The sequence below is a fragment of the Choristoneura fumiferana genome, chromosome 15 (assembly GCF_025370935.1).
Source record: "Choristoneura fumiferana chromosome 15, NRCan_CFum_1, whole genome shotgun sequence".
Taxonomy (NCBI): Eukaryota; Metazoa; Arthropoda; class Insecta; order Lepidoptera; family Tortricidae; genus Choristoneura; species Choristoneura fumiferana.
Window position 1 is genome coordinate 1,699,589 of NC_133486.1, and position 11,948 is coordinate 1,711,536.

Consider the following 11,948-nt stretch of genomic DNA (forward strand, 5'->3'; position numbering starts at 1 on the left):
ATCGGAAATTATACTTACATAAGAGCTTTAGCTCCTCTCATTTCAGCGATGTTGTGGTTGCTAGAATTCGTCATAAAGTCCAGTATCATAACATTGTCCACTAGTGGCAAATTCCGGGAATCGGCTTTTTCGAAATTAGCCGTCCTTTTGGCCATTTTCTGTTCCGTTAGAGGATAATATGCTGGTTTTATCCACTCTTTGTGTTTAAATAACAAACAAACTACAATTACTACAAAACGAAACGATACGTCAACGTCACGTTTGTGTTTGACTTAGACTAGACTGACGTCAGTCTTTTTTTTTAAATAAGGCATTGGAATCATTATCCATTGTTCATTTGATGACGTAGAGAAAGGTCATTTGAAGATCAAAACATTTCAACGAATATCTTAATAATGTAAGATTTTTTTTAAATCTGATATACAGAAACTGTACCGAAAGCTTGTTTCTCGAAATGGTTTTGAGATTTCCATACATATTAAAAAAGTTAGCATGGCTAATTGCCTTATAAACTTGAGGACATGTTGATATTGTTGATCTGATAACTTTCATGATTCTAACCCATATCGTAAGGGGGTCGGGACATCCTCTTTGACTATGTTGAAACAAGTTGGACACTGGTAGTCCTCCCAAGATAGAAGTTATATTGTTGAGGGCTAAGAGCTCTATTTTCCCTTCACCTCCAACTATCAAATTCTTCCTCTGCATGATGTTGCCGATCTCAAAGGAATAGTTAAAGAACGGAATTAAGGGAGAGTCATGATTCCTTGAAAGATTTTCTGTACACGTTGAAATACATGTCAAGTATGAGCCAATAGAGGGAAACCCTTCATTGATATCAGGTATAAGGCGGTTCAGTCGTTTCAAGGAGTCATCTATTCGTTTCGCCTTGTAAAACCTAACTTTGGAGTACTCAAACAGGATTTTCGAATACCAGGTCTCCTGGGTTTTCAATTTTAGACCTGAGCTATTGAATATATAATCCAAACTATTTAACAAGAGTTTAACGCACTTCTTGGGGTCTCTGTTCTGTTCGGGATTGAGTTTTATATGGATCACCTGATTGTATCCTTGACAAATTGTTGTACCATCTATTTAAGTCTCATCAAGAGCAAGTTTAATGAGCATAGTAGTAATGGTCCATGCCTTTTGACGCTTTCCTTCGAGTCCTCCGTATTGATCATAGTGGCAGTACTCACCTTCTAAGGGCTCCCCATCTTCCCCTATTTCAGGAGTAGTTAACCTAGAACTCAGTAATATCATGCTCCTATTAAACCATAAGTAATCTTCATAAAGATTGTTTCTTCCATGAAGACGATCTAATTCTGTGAATATATATTTATTCATGTCATGTCTTTGTAATTGGTTCCATTTAGAAAGATCAAGGTTTACATTCATGTTACCTTCTTTCGAAATGGAAGAAGCAACCTTATCCATTCTCTTGGTTACCTCTAGCTCAGAGTTTGTCATTGTCTGTTCTCGGATAAAGGGAAGTATATTTTCACTAACTGATTTTTCCAAGGTTGCTTGCATCAAACGCATTTCATAAGTTTGTTTGCAAAAAACCCTACCTTTTGTATTCAACTCTCGTTCTTTCCGGCACAATTGTAAAACGTCATCTCTTTCGCTCCTATATCCTTGCTCTTGTTCATTGATCTTTTTATTCAGCTCCCTTTCATCTCCTTTAAGATGGACGGACTAATACTCTTGGCTCAAAGTCGTCAGTTGCACGTGGTTTCCTTTGGTTATATAAGTGATGGAAAGCACACGAATCATAAGGCAGGAACCATTGATCTCTTGGTGGTGTACAGGCTGTATCTTTCAATAAATCTTTTTCATCAATCTCTAAATTTAGTTCAAAATTCTTTCCAAGTTCAACAAATGCCCAATTCTTGAGTTAGAGTTGAATCAATAAACGTTCCTGTCTTATCATTCTGATGGCAATCTGTCCTCTCTAAACATGATACTAATGCCGTATTCTGGCAATATTGGTAGTTCATATTCGGGTATGTTCCTCTTTTTGAGAAAAAGCCAAATACAAATGAATTCCTGTTTCATTCATTCCCGGAATTTCCAAGGAGTTTTCCTTGCTGTTAAATCATCAACATTTATTTCTTTTTTTGAGTTTTCTCTCAGCTGCTGGATACCTTCGACGGGGCCTAATACGGGGTGGCCGTCATTTTTACTCAAGTTTGATAAGTAAAATGAGATTAATATTTGATCATCTCTTGATAAGTTCATGAGAGAACAGGTGATCACCGAGATTAATTTCCGGTGATCTTCTAAAGTCATAATATCTCTAATCTAGAGATTGGGAAATAACATTAGAGGGAAGCCAAACAAGATAAATGTTTACCCGCTATAATCTACGCCGACGTCCTCGGCTACCGCAACTTCCTCCCTCCGAGGGCAAGCGCAAGCGCAAGGGCAGAAGGTCCACTGTGAACTGTAAAAGAAAAATATATTATAATTAATACCCGAAACGGAATATCTATGTATAATAAATTTATTTATTTTCTTACCAAGAAGCTCCCATCTCCCTCGCAAGCTCAAATAGAAGCAAAGTTTCGGGATCACAATTTGCTGCTGGAGCCAGTTTTGCATTAAGTGACACTTGTGTATTGGGCAATTATCATGTATAAGCCCTAACTCAGGGACTTCATCCCCCGGATACAGTACAAGTCTTGCTGTAGGCATCATTGTCTCCTGCAGCACTTGGAGGTAGTTAGCCCCATTGGCCCTCTCTGGTAGATAAATGAGCTCCCCGGGACCAGCCGCACTCATCCAGGCCCACATGTTGACGGTCAAACGACCGGACTCGTGGTTTGAGACCACGTTTTGGGGCTCATACCTTGTATTGTTCGCACGCCATAGGTGCAGACGGCCATGTTGGCTAAATTTAAAGGATTTTTCATCCGAAAATATGGTGTTCGAAAAATCAAAATCTCGGTATTCGCGAGCAAAGCGAACTCTGGCAGCCTTGTTTGTGTGACTCCGTTAAAAATAACTTGGTAGTCGGTTTTTGGTGGTGGCTGCCGGCGCGGTGTAAAGCACATCGTACCGTTTTCAATGTGCAATCAAATCGCGTTGCGAACGTCCGCGTCGGCGTGAAAGGGTGCTGCTCATACGAAGTGACAAAGTCGGGGGTTTTACGTCTTTTTGTTGATTAGGTTATTTCTTCGCTGATTGTTGAACGCAAAAGTTATTTGTTGCATCTCAAGATATTTGTACGTCCCTATTTTGTAAACTTATTCTATATGTTTTATTCCTTCTACTAAGCACGCGGTATGGCCCATGCTTATTGTATTGGCGCTTGCTTAACCCAGGTGGGTTGATAACTATACAACCTAAAGTATAAACGTAAATGAGAACTTGTTCGCCCCAACTTCCCGGTAAGTAAACGAAGAGGGGGAAAAACAAATCAATGGAAAGTTGTCTTCGCCGATTTCGGGGAAGGCGTATTAAATCATGGGTCGAGAATGAAGCTGCCTAACGTTCAGCGGCTAACTTGATCCTCTTGCCACTACGACTTAAGACTAAAGTATAGTAAATCCGAATTTCCACCATGATGATATTATGAGCGCCTTCGCTAATACGTTTTTGGATAAAGGCCTGTTTCATGTGAAAATTATTCACTATAAAAACTCTTTGCCCTGCGTGGAATTAAGAGACAACAAACAAGCGTTAGTGTACCAAGAAATGTTTGCTAGTATGATAATCTGTTGAAATTTCCGAATTTTGTGCTGAAAGACCAAAACTAAAACAAGCGTATTAGGTGCAGAACCTCCAAACAAGTTGTGGGACAGCAGTTTCCCGTATCGCAGCCTAGAGTCACCACCCGCTCTAGTAGAAGTGTAGGCTTACGTAAGGTGTCACTACCCGCACCGGTGAAGGCTTATTTCCCGCTGGACAGGGTGAGCTATCAGGGAGAAACAACTTATATAAAGGTACTAGAGAATTTTGAAAAGAGAGGTGAAAATATGATAACGCCAAATTTCAAAAGGATTCCTGAAACAAACAAACACTCGAAGATCCAAGCGACTATATTAAAGTAGAGAAAACATCCGAAACTGAATGACGCTTAAACTATGACTAGGATTCCCGGCCCAGAATCTCAAGTCCTGCAATTACCTTGGCATCGATTGATTCCGCGTGGCCGACGCTGGAGACAATCGCATCGAGACCTACGGTAAAGCAGCAAAATAGTCATTAAGTTTACCAATGATGGTTAAAAGTGGAACGTATAAGTAATAAGTTTTGGGGACTACTGAGTCCCAGGTTAGCGGAGTGAAATCTTATTGTAATACCAGACTGGTACCATCCTATATTTATAATTAACCTATAAGAGTACAGAGAGTTCCGCGGTAAACCAACTCGAACACGTGATTCCACTGTAAGTGAAGCCCGTGCCCGCAAAACTCGATTACTCAGTGCAATCTTTTCATTCAGAAATCATTCCATGTTTAAACTAACACCCAGGACAGCTGTTCTCGATCCATAAAATTCCTTACAGTCCGGGGTTTAACGAAATGAAATAAAGTTAAGTGGAGTTAGTAGAAGGTGGCTTGCAGTCTTTGACATGCCACTTTCCCAGCGGCTTTCCATTCATGTCCTCCAGTTCATAAACCAGACGGGATATTTTGCGAAGGACGCGACACTTCTCGTACTTCGGTGCTAATTTAGCTGCAAAATATTTGCCAGCATTGCTTTGCTTAAATGTCCGTTTCCACACTTCGTCACCTACATTGAATTCGATGTCACGACGCTTATCGTTGTAGTATTTAATGTTACGATCATGAGCTTTCTGCAACGATTCTTTCACCGTAGAGAAAATATCCTTAAGTACGACAATTTTATCTGCGTAATCGCGTCTCGAGGAGAATATGATCTCCTCTACAGTTTCAGGATCGCCATAGATCGTACCATCCGGCACCGCTTCGCGTCCGTGCACTAGCAGGAATGGGGAGAACGACGTGGATTCGTTAACAGAAGTATTGAGTGCGAACTGAATTTTTGAGATATTTACGTCCCACGTTCTATGGTCGGATTCCACGAAACTGGATACCGCGGTAACAATTGTTTTATTAAATCTTTCCACTGTGTTGACTTGTGGGCAGTACACTGGCGTATAATGAAGTTGGGAATGCTATAAGTAGCAAACAATTGATGGACGTCCCCACCCGTGAAGTAAGAAGCGTTGTCCGCAATTATAGTTTGAGGAATACCGTGCACCATGAAGACATGGTTCTCTAAACGTTGTGAAATAACTTTGCCCGTTGCCCGGCGCATGGGGAACAGCATACAGTACTTGGTAAAACAACATACGACCACTAACAGAAATGTATTTAGCTGTCTCGAGGGCGGTAGAGGCCCAACAAGATCCAAGCTGAGGCACTGGAACGGACGACAGCAAGCTTTTGCGCTTCCCATGAATCCAGGGGTCGGATGCTGGCTATGCTTGTACGCTGCACACGTGGAGCAACGCGCAACGAACTTAACCACGTCTTGATACATGCCCGGCCAGAAATAGCGAAGTTTTAACCGTTTGTAAGTTTTTGCAGTACCCAGATGTGCTGCAGTAGGGACTGAATGATTAGAGTGCATGATTTCATCACGGAATGGCGTCGGTATAACCTCCTTCCATTCAAAATCAGACATGAGGACATTATTTGTTTTCGAGTAACGGTATAGGCGGCCGTCTTTCAATTGAAAATTTGGCACAGACCCTGGATTTGCCTGGCATCTCTGGTAAAGACTAAGGTACCATGCATCAGTAATAGTATTAATATCAATCGTATGTACTGGGACCGCTCTGGATAAGGCGTCTGGTACAATATTTTCCGATCCTCGTCGGTGCTCGACCACGAAGTTGTAAGGAGATAAACGACAACCCCATCTCTCGAGGCGTCCCGTGGGATTTTTCAAGTTAAGGAACCATTTTAAGCTTGAATGGTCCGTTATTATTTTAAATTGGCGGTCCCCTTCGAGGTACGGTCTGAAATGTTCAACCACGTTGACGACAGCTAAGGCTTCCCTCTCCGTAGCGGAGTAATTCCTTTCCGGTGGCGTGAGTGACCGACTGTAGTAAGCCAGCGGGTGTTCCTCGCCATCAAATTCCTGGGTCAAAGTTCCGCCAATGCCAAAGTCAGACGCGTCACAATGCACAGCAAACGGTTTGGTGAAATCTGGGCAGGCCAGGACAGGTGCTGTTGTCATGGCTAATTTCAGCTGGCTGAAGGCTTGCTCAGCCTCCGGTGACCAACGAAAAGGTGGAGCGCCTTTGCGAGTCGAGGTCAACTGGTTCAGGGGTCCCGCTATGTTACTAAAATTTTTAATAAATCGACGGTAGTATGATGCTGTACCGAGGAAACGTTTAACATCCTTACGGGACGTCGGTACAGGAAAGTCAGTTATTGCTTTGACTTTGTCGGGGTCCGTACGTAAACCATATTCGTCCACGACAAAGCCCAAGTATTTAAGTTGTCTACGAAAAAAGTTACATTTTGATAAGTTTATGGTAAGATTAGCAAATTTAAGGCGATCGAACACTGTACGTAGTAGCGTGAGATGCTCTTGAAAAGACTCGGAGACAACTATGATGTCATCGAGGTAAATAAAAATACGACCATTGTACTCCGGACCAAACAGGATGTCCATCAGGCGTTGTTGGGTAGCCGGCGCGGAAGTAAGCCCAAAGCACATCACTTTGAAATGAAATAAGCCACGACCGGGGACCGTAAAAGCGGTCTTCTCCTTAGATGCATGTGAATCTAGTCCTATTTTCTGTAAATGCATTGCAACGGGTATAAAGTAATAAAGCCGCTCAGTATTTCAATTAAATTAATAGAGGTTGGGCAAAGTTGCAAAGTACATCAAACATTTACACAAAAGCATTATAATTGCATTTAAATTGCTAGAGCGCACTAAATGATTTTAGGATATACCACAACAGAAAATAAAGGTATGTAAGGTCTCAGAATATAAGAAATATTAATCCAAAGCGTTGCAAATGCATTTAAATAGCCAAAAGGAAATAAAGTGTTTCAGTAATTAATGGTAAAATAAAATGAGGGTAAACAAGATTTCATGAGTACATGGAATATTCCAGGTGCTGCAAATGCATTTTGATTTGCAAAAGCTAATAAGGCAATTAAATAAATGTACCTAGTTATTATTTTCAACTAACAAGGAACGAAAGACAGGGTCTCCGGAAACATGCCGAGACTGACCGACGAGGTCGGTACCAAAAGTTTATAGAAAAATAAGATAAATTATAACAATAATGTTACTAGAATGCGATGATAAGCATCTACAAACATTTCACATAGGATAATGAGTAAAACAAATCTGTCCGGGGAACCCTGCCGGGGTTCGGGGAAATATTTAAAGAAATTAGATATTTAATTAATGTGAAATAAGTGCAACGGTGTGCTGTGCTAGGTTTAAAAACAACAAGGCAGCTGCATTAGCTATGCAAAGAAAGAATATAATATAATTTGACCAGGTGGCAACCGAAACCCTACCCTCGCATTTTGGGAAAAAAGTAAATGCAAGAATTCTTACTTTTTAGAGGAAAAACGTCCTGCCGGGTGTTCCAATTTGACGATTGTCAACTCCTTGTGCCGGACAAAAGGGTGCTCGCGTTTGCCACAGTCGCCGGACGCAATTTACGGATGCTGTAAATTGCAAGAAAGAAACTATTTAATACACGGTCGGCGGCAAATAAATTTCGATGTAACGTGTAATATAAGGTACTTACCAGGTTTCTATTTGCCGATCGACACTGATTTTGTTAGAAATACGGTACTATGAGGCGTCGATAGTCACACCTTTTACGGGTGCTGAAATACAAAATAAAAAACTGTTAAAAGCCGACAACGATTAAGAAAATTGCTAGCCACGCAGCCAATCGCCGAGATACTTACAAGGGAATTTTGAACTCCGGTACTGAACAATGTAATAGTCTCGAAATATCGAAATTCGGAAAAAAAATGCTCGTAATGGCGTGACCATTGGTTTTTATCGCCTAGAATTCCTTTAGGTCGACAATTCGATGAGAGAGTTGCAAGTTTACAAATGCCGGAAATTAGGGAAATCAAGGTACCATTTCGCCCTAGCAATTTGTATTCTTAAGAAATAATAAAAAGAGGAAATTGGCCATAACAATGCGGGCTGGAACCCTGAAACGATTAATAAATTGTCAATAACGACGAGGGAAACAATAACACCTTAATTCTTGTAACTAATATTTAATAACATACTAATGTTACAACCCGACTTCACTCATCAATCAGAAAACTCGAACATACGCCTGGCAACACTTACCACAGATTACGCAAATTTATGAATATTTGTGTATAACGGGTGTTACAATGCCTCAAACCTGTCATGAATGTCAAACTAAATGACAGGTCCGCCAACATACCCGATGCAATTGCCATAAACAAATAGATGTTGTGAGGACGGACCAATGAATTAAACGTCACTTCTACTCCACACTAGATGGCGGTTTAGCGTAGTTATAGCAATGCAGGAACAATCCGGTAAGTGTTTGGACGTTAAAAATAATTATACATTACAGTATGTAGGAATCAACGGTTTTTTTACCATGTCGTTTCTTAAGAATACGTGTGAGCAGGTTTTCAAGTATTTGTGGATGAATATTTTCCGCGAATCTCTTGCTTCGTGGACCGCTGGTCGTAAGTCGTCTAAAACCGATCTTAGCTGTTGTACGAATGAAAACGAGTCGTTGACATTTATGCTTGATTTTGTGTAGCAATCACCTGGTAACCTTAATCCTTGACCAAATAACAATTCGGCTGAGCTGACGTCGCCGTCCGATTTACATGCTGCTCGCATCCCTAACAATACTGTCGCGAGTTCGTTTTTCCAGGAGGCGTTAGTGGGTAACCTGGCTGTTAGTGCTGATTTTAAGGATCCATGGAATCTCTCGACCTTGCCATTACTCATGGGATGATAGGCAGTGGTACGCACTTTGTGAATACCCAGGAACTTTATGAGACCAGTGAAAAGGTTGCTTTCGAACTGCCGACCTTGATCTGTTGTGGTTCTAGCTGGGCAACCGAATCTGCAAATCCAGTTGTCGTACATGACTCTGGCTACCGTGTCGGCTGTCATATCGACTATGGGTACGGCTTCCGGCCAGTACGTGCTACGGTCTATCATCGTCACTAGATACCTAGAAATGGTTGTGGAGAGGGTCTCCCAGACCTTGGACTTCAGGAAACTCGTAGCTCTCGAACGCTGGCTGGAACTCGCTGAAGCTCGTAGCACGTCGAGTTGGTTGGTGAAGTAACGTTTATGCGAGATTTTAAGTTTCAAATAAAATAAACTTTTTAACTCACTGATTTTATTTAATTTTACAAAATTACAATATCGCTTTAGTACTTCTTACTTCAGAGAGATGGTGGATAGAATGATTCTCTCCATTGAGTTGGGACTTTATATACATGATTCGTTAGTGGGGGAAACAAAGAAGTAGGCTAGAGGAAACTTACAAAGTAATCATCTTCAGCTATTAATATTTTATGGGATCGCGTAATTAATTAGCATCGCTACGCTTTGGTCATGTACTCACTAATTTACGACTGGAAATCGAGATAAGCGGCAATGAGACAAACAGTTGCTACTTTGTATTAATATTCAAAGGTTTGTCAAAAAGCTAATAAAATTTATAAATTTATAACATTGTTTATGGATTTTTCAAATTACGTAAGTAGCGCAGAGGTTTTATCAGGGCAATCAAGTATTTAGATGGTTGGTAGACATTGGGCATACCATAACTACCTATATCCCTGAGCTGGTAGTGTGGCTGGCTGGCAGCCAGGCGTATGCTGGTCCCTGGTGCGATGCCGGCGGCTGTCCCGGGAAAGGCGAAACTGACCGCGCTCGCTGCTGTAGTTGGCGTCCCCAGGTACATGATTGGATGCATTGCCTGGCCTTTTCGCGGAAACGGTAGTGGTAGCGGCACAGTCTGTTCGGATCAAGAGCTGCCCCTCGCGACCGGGAGCGTGAGCGGTTCCAAGGCCCTCTTGGATTGCTCCTGCCCCTTAAAGGAAATTCCTGACTCCTGATCTCGTTTATTTCGCTCCGCATCTGTCTCACCTCGAGCGCTAAATTGCGAAATTCCTGCAGGAGTTCTCCGTTGGTTTGCGGGTTTGTCGCGACCTCGGCGACCACGCCGTGCCTGAGCGTCTCCATGATTTTGTCAGCCATGGTCGCTAGGTTCTCCAACTTGTCGTCCTCACTAACTAAAAGGACCGTTCGCACCGCCGTTGGGAGCCGCTGGAGCCAGAGCTTCTTGACCGTGTCTTCCGCAACACCTGAATTCCGGCCTGCCTCTGCCATTTTCCTGTGCAGTTGTGACGGTTTATGGTCTCCCAGTTCCAGTTCCTTGACTAAGCGATTGAAGTGGGAATCCGCGCTTTCTAGATAATTCGCTATCAATATCTCTTTCAACGTGTTGTACTTCTCTGTGATCGCCTTCTCAATGAGATCACCGACGCTGTTCAGTTCTTCCTTGCTTGACCAGATCAAACTTGTCCCAGTTTTTGCGGCGCAATGATGGCCTAGAACTGGGAGAACCGCAGTTTCGGCATGTCCCGCCAGAAAGGCGCGATCCTCGCCGACACGCTGTTGGAAGCGAGGTCGGGTTGCGCTGGGGCCGGAACACCGTTGTTTTCCATTTTCACTGAATGTAAACTTAACAACACAACTGTTTAATTGCTCAATGCACCCGCCTGGTCCGCCTTGGGCGTTACTCGCTAAAAAGTTCTATCGGGGTCACCACTTTAGCAAGTACTTGACTTGCTCTAATAGGTATGGCTGAGGGGATAGAAATGAAATAAAGTTTGAGATGCACTAGGTGTAATGAGCAGAGTTTTAGGCACCAGTTATTAAGAGCGGAACACACAACGTACAACACTGATTAATATATTTCTAGGTTGGATCTATTTTAGGCAAGACCAGGCGGGGCGCACACGTAACACACGCGACGTGGTTCTATGTAAGGTGCTAATGCGACTGACTTCGTGTCCGCCGTTCCCGGTGTCGCAGGAATAGGAATGCTGACGTAGCTTAATGCGTATCGCTGTGCTGCCACAACTTCATTCGTACTTCGTGTACAGCATGAGCTAGTTCACCATCTTGCTGGAACCAAGTGCGTCGTCTTTCAACTAGTCGAGATAATTGTCAAGCTCGGCGTGGAAATTATATAATACAAATTGTGACTTAACGTTTGACAGTTAAATACTGTTGCCATATAAAGGAAACAGATAAATGGTCGTGGACACGACTGGATTGACAGACTATACACTAATCCTGAATTCACTGAAATACTGTCATAAGAAGAAGGAAAAGGGGGGCCGGACGGTCCCCATGGGAGTCGTGGAAGACGGCTGCCTGTGAAAACAAAGTAAATTTAACAATAATTCTAGTGGTGTTAAGGATTCTGTTACAATAAAAGAATATGATTAATTTAAACTAGTTCTTATATTTTTTTAATTATTTATTTTATTTATTTATTCAAGCCATTAATAACTTTTTTTTTTCTTTCTAAACTTACTAATTTATTTGTCAAACATAGGTTAAAAAATCTAAATTATGTATTTTGTATAGAAGTTGTGAGAGGAGCGAGAATTCGGATATGTAACGCTCCACTCCCTCATCAGTCAAGTGCCTTATCATCTGATCAGCGATTGTGATTGTAACCTCACTTCCCAGGCGAAATAAACCAATTCTTAGATCAGTGAGGTTCTTCTGAAACTACGATTCTGGTATCTTTTTCGCGGGCCCCGTTGTTAAACTGGATCTGAATTTGTCGTAATACTGAGCTATCGCCTCTCAATGTGAAAAGGGCCAAACCCATTTCCGCCTCATCGGTGACTTCTAAATATCCGTTCCACTGAGAGGATTGAAGAGGAACAGTT